General features: G+C 32.5%; 1 protein-coding gene across 1 annotated transcript in view; it reads left to right on the top strand.

Moving 5' to 3' along the window:
- The first annotated feature begins 657 nt into the window (after positions 1-657).
- LOC125065305 overlaps positions 658-6,000 on the top strand; it is an 82,536-nt gene continuing 77,193 nt past the window's right edge. Inside the window, exon 1 of the mRNA XM_047672840.1 lies at positions 658-878. The gene's annotated coding sequence lies outside the window, so the exon portion shown is untranslated. The remainder of the gene's footprint in view (positions 879-6,000) is intronic.

Here is a 6,000-nt window from a genome sequence, read left to right as displayed (position 1 = left end):
CGTAATAGATCTATAAATACTAAAAGTTTTAAACGTTCAAAAAGCGACACAAACTTTAATATCTCAAAAGGTTGACAAAGTAATAAAGTTATGTAAAACGTTATTTTGCCGACAAAGCCTTTGTCGTGAAACCACAAAATATAAACCAGCGAGCCTTTTAAAACCATCGAACGATAACACAGTGGTATAAATTATAAATTTTTCCCCAAAACATATAGTTTTGCTCGACAGTATTACTGCAAAGCGCGGAGACGGTTATTTGGGGACTACGTCTGTTTGTATTGCGCATGTGCACACCATTTGTAGTGATGTGATATATCGAGTGTTATTTATCGATACGGTAAAACGAACACAGCAAAATATAACATTTAATAAACGAAATTGTTATTAATTGTTTTGTTGTATTTAATAATTAATACCAAGAAACAAACTAAACATGATACAGGAGGCTATATTCATTCTGGAGAAGTCTTATTTATAAATGTATCTGTCATCGGATCTTTGAGAAAAGACACATATCAACTTATAAAATTAATTGAACAATTTATTAGGTCGGTCGATTTGCTTTTAACTTTTCGCTACATTTGTCGTTGCGTGATATGTGTAAAATATTCACAGATACTCGATAACATGTCCCGTCCCTACTCGTAGCAGCTCGTAGTCCGCGGCTAGAGTTCGCAGGCCGCGCCCGTGTATCAAAAATACTCCCTTAAGTAAAATTATGTTATAATGAGCTTCAAAAATACCTGACTTTAGTGGCTGGTGTTTACAGATAGGTGCGCAGGATTCTAACACATGTGGCAAAAAGGCATAAGGTTCGATACAGCGTGGCACAAACCAGGGTAGTTGGTTGATTCTTCGAGCGACGGAATGATAGGGTGAGTCAGTTGGTTTTGTTCCGTATTTTTTGTTTTGATTTTACTTTTCAGGTATTATATATTTTAACCCATATACACATACTTTATTAAGAATAATTTTAGTAATAATTACTATGTTGTCTATTAAATATTCAAAACTATCAGTAATAATACCTTGTAGTTTTCAGTTCGAAATGTTTTTCTTTTTTTGGTAGAGTGGTAACGTCCCCGTGGGCAAGTATGGGTTAATTATTTATCAATTAACAATGTTGTATTTAAATTTGTAAGTTCAAAGTTATCATTTGTATCAAAAACAGAAATAAAAAATCTTCGAAGGCGTATATACATAATTATGTATAATTGTTAATTAATTTCAACTCGCGTGAAAGGAGCTCTCAAAGCTAATTTTTTAGGATTGTTTAATTATTTTTCATAAATGATACTTATGTAATTATTTAGTTATAGAAAATAAACGTACCCAATGACGGAGAGATCCTAGATCAATAAAACATTTAACATTATTATTATAATAACATACAAAAGTCATATATTTTATAAAACCGTATACATATCAAATAGATTATCGTCCTTTAAAGAAGATATTTAGTATTACTTAAGATATTTATTATTCGAAAAAAAATACAATCAAAGATATTTTTTCAACATTAAATAATGCCTTTTTATCTGTTGAAATGTACGAGCGGACGGCAAACAGGAAACATCGCTGGTCGTCGTGGGTTACTTGTAATTTGTCATTTCATAATTTTATATCGCGTATAAAAAACCCTAAGCCGTTCATAACAAAGGGTCCAAGAATCATTTAATCATAATACTTTACACGCAAACGTTTATTTATACGAAAATATAAGTATTTATTTTTCCAATTACCTGTGACGTAGTCTAAAACAAAAGAAATACGCAAAGAAGAACGTCTCTTTGTTACGGATTTAAATGTTAGCTTTGTGTAGGTTTCTGGAAATGGTTAATGAACGGCAATGCGATTTCCTGGCTAGGAAACATTTAACTATTTAACTCAATTTGTCTCGTTGTACGTAAATTGCTCAACACTGTTTTACTAGCAATTTTGGTTTAAGCACAGATATAAGAGAGAAAAGATGGTTCAGTGGTTAGACAAAGCGGATCTTAGGTAAAGATCGCATGTTCAAGTCCAGGTAGGAACCATTGAATTTCGTGCTCATATTCATCGCGTGCTCAGGGTTAAGGAAATCATTCACCAATCCGCATTGGCGCAGTGTTGGAATACAATCCAAATACTATTCTTTAAAATGAGAAGAAGTCTTAGTCCAATAGTGGGAAATATACAAACTGTTACAACTTTAAACATAGATATAGTTTTAGGAAACAAAATAGTAGTTCTCATTGAAACAGCAATGCTTCTAATACATCCGAGATTATTGATTGATTTTATAATAATATTGCTACGTAGCTCATACTAAAAGAACATTAAATATAATGTACATATTTTAAATGGACGTTTATTTTTGTTAGGTATTTATTGTGCATATCAGAAACCCCTAATATACATATACATAGCTGGCAGTAACTCTTTAACGTAAATCTTTCAATTAAAGCTTATTTAATCATCCTGCTCTGGTGTGGGTTTGCGGAATTACATGTCGTTTTGGATGACTCATGTGTGTTACCTCAGGATGTTTTCCTTCATCATCGAGCAGTCAGGATGCCTCATCATCGAGTAGGAGTTAAGTATACGATTACTTACTACTTGCCCATATAAGAGCCTGACAGCGATCGATTCAAATGGACCCATTCCACTGGCTCGCTTAAAGGAAAGATGTACTTTATCTTAGAAACACCTTTTAATAAAGCGAGGATAAATCGCGTGGGATCTTTGAGTTATATTAAAAAAAAATTGTTAGTAATCGTCATCGAAATAGAAAAAACTTTAAAAAAATATATTATGCTATTCAAAACTCTGTGTTTTCAACATATTTATCAGTAACGTCCATTTGGTCAACGACGTATATCCACTAAATATATACCTGTATCCAAACTACCAAATCTCATAACTTTGTCTTCGTTCCATAGGTACAATCACGCAAAAATATATATAATTTATTGAAGTAGGCTTAATTTACTTTTCTTTTTGATTACTATAAAGGAATCTGCGTAATGTTTTCGTCTTATTGTTACACAAGGTACGAATCGTCGATTTGTTTCCTGGACTTGAATCCAAGTCGCTGTGGGTTCAAAGAATCTAAATGTAGGTTAAAATGATAACTAGACCCATAAAGAACAATATTATATATCCCGCTGAGTTTCTTTCGCCGGTTCTTCTCAGGTCCGAGGTGCTAAATTCCGAACCGGTGGTAGATTTTTGACTATCAATAAGCATGTGTAGACACTTCTATATTGAATAAAGATTTTTGACTTTGACTTTGACTATCCTCAATGGTCGTATTTATGGTAAGATATTCTAGAGTAAGAAAAAGACCCTGGTATTAGGCGACCGAGTCAATGGGCCACCTGATGTTAAATGGTCACCTACGTTATAAATAATCATACCTTATATTGCCAATGCGCCACCTTATTAAATAAGATGTTATGTCCCTTGTGTCTGTAGGTACACCAGCTTTCTCACCATTCAAACCGGTACACAACAGTAAGGGTATTGCTGTTTAGCGTTAGAATATCTGGTGAGTCGGTGGTACCTACCCAAATGTGCTAGCACAATGCCCTACCACCAAGTAAATAATCGGTAAAGAACTATGCTTCTGCTATACTAAATAAATAATGTTTTGTATGATAAGAGATGAAAAAATACCTGCAAGTAATCGTTAAAGAACGAAGTGTGCACCTTAATTTGTTCTTATAATAATTATCTTCTTTTTCTTATAATTGAACGTTTTTTTTAATTAGTTGATCAGATCCCCAATGCGGCTCTCTAATGTAAGTCGTTGGCAGGAGATAGGTACCCATGTCTTTTTCTGATTGATCGATCTCATCGGTCGAATAGTTAAGACGCAAAAGTACTGACCAAATTGACTTTACGAAGAATAATTTCTCATTATCTTCGAAATTTTTCCTCTTAAAACTTTGCATATATTTTCCATAATAAATGTTATACGTAAATCTGACGTAAACTAAAATTTATAACGTTCTCAACAATATGATTAAGCTGAAATATTTTTTTTAGCATTAGCAGCCCGTAAATGTCCCACTGCTGGGATAAAGGCCTCCTCTCCTTTGAGGAGAAGGTTTGGAGCATATTCCACCACGCTGCTCCAATGCGGGTTGGCGGAATACACATGTGGCAGAATTTCGTTGAAATTAGACACATGCAGGTTTCCTCACGATGTTTTCCTTCACCGCCGAGCACGAGATGAATTATAAACACAAATTAAGCACATGAAGTTTCAGTGGTGCCTGCCTGGGTTTGAACCCGAAATCATCGGTTAAGATGCACGCGTTCTAACCACTGGGCCATCTCGGCTCATCAGGCTGAAATATAGCACACACTTTTCGTTGTAGTTGAACAATAAAATTTAGTACATTCAGTATTAAAAAATATATATCTCGATTAAATGGAAATTATTATGGTAACTTAAAGTGTTGTACAATACTGTACAAATAATTTTACGATAACATTGACTAAAATCTCGTGCTGACTTTACATAATATGTAATTTAATAATTGACTTAGACGACCTCCGTGGTCGAGTAGTGTGTACACCGGTTTTCATGGGTACGCCACTCCGAGGTCCCGGAGATACATTGGGATCAGAGTAATGTATGTGATGTTGTCCAATATTTATATATTTATATTTTATATTTATATATATGTATAGTCTAAAAGGTTATCTTAAAGGTCTTCCAGAAGTACAGTAAATACAAAAGAAAAATTCTTGTTCTTTCTAGGGAAGTTTATATTATCGGCTTTTCATACACATCAACCTTCCTCTTGAGTCACTCTGTTTATTGATGAAACCGCATTAACATACGTTGCGTATTTTAAAGGTTTAAAGGTATAGATGGAAGCGACTATGTTTTATCCTATGTAAAAATAAATGAAGTGATCAAATGAAAATATTCTTTATTTAAGTAAGCTTACAAAAGCACTTTTAAACCGTCATGTTAGTGTTGAATTTGATGTAAAGCTACTACCGGTTCAGAAAGTAGATTCTATCGAGAAGAAACGGCAAGAAACTCAAAAGTTACCGCTATTTTAATTACAGAGTATATCAGTAAAGAACAATTAAATGTTTATATATCCTGCCTAGAAATCAAAACATACCAAGTTAACGCATAGTATCTTTAATATAATCTTGTATTGAGTAATATGCCTTATTTATCAATGTTTTTTTGACATGAGCTTTAATTTTTGTAATAGGAAAAGTTAAAAATAACCGTGATATCTCATTATAGAAACAAATACCGTGTCCCAGAAAGGATGTCTTAACTTTGCGAAGTCGGAAACTAGGTGTTATTAGTTTACCTTTCCTCCTCGTGTCTATATAATGATTGTTACCGTTTCTTTCAAAAATATCTATATTATTGTTGAAAAGACCAATGCAAAGTATTGGCTTGACAAAATTATGCAGATAGATGCGACGAATAAGAAACGTAAAAATTGATTATTTCATCATTTACTTTTATCAGTTCAGTATCAAAATAAATACATTTTAATGTTTAGGTAGAAATTTTATAAAAAAAAAAAAAAATCAAGATCTGTTTATTGATCAAAGTATCTCTTTATTTTATCATGTCAGTGGAAATATACAAAACGTATGACATAGTAGTGGAAGGTTCGATTTTCTCGCCAAATATTTGTACGTAACGATATTTACAGAACGAAAAGTTGGGCTCGTCTAATGGCGTTCTTCGGAAAGAGAATCAAACGTTTGTATCGTGTTTCAATTACTGAGTAAGAAGTAACATATTTGGTACTATTAGAAAACCATTACACTGGCAAATACGTAAGGTTTCATTTTTTTAATGAATAATTTATAAAGAATATTTATTTATTCCTACTAAAACTTAATGTACATAACGCTCTGTTTATTTAAGAATTTTAGTATTATATGTTACGTTATATATTATTTCATTTGGATATATTTAATTTTTTTTCTTGTTTTTTTTTTAATTTAAAATTACAATTAAAACCT

The sequence above is a fragment of the Vanessa atalanta genome, chromosome 7, assembly GCF_905147765.1.
Source record: "Vanessa atalanta chromosome 7, ilVanAtal1.2, whole genome shotgun sequence".
NCBI lineage: Eukaryota > Metazoa > Arthropoda > Insecta > Lepidoptera > Nymphalidae > Vanessa > Vanessa atalanta.
Note: the sequence above shows the minus strand (reverse complement) of the source record. Positions and strands in the feature narration are given on the sequence as shown.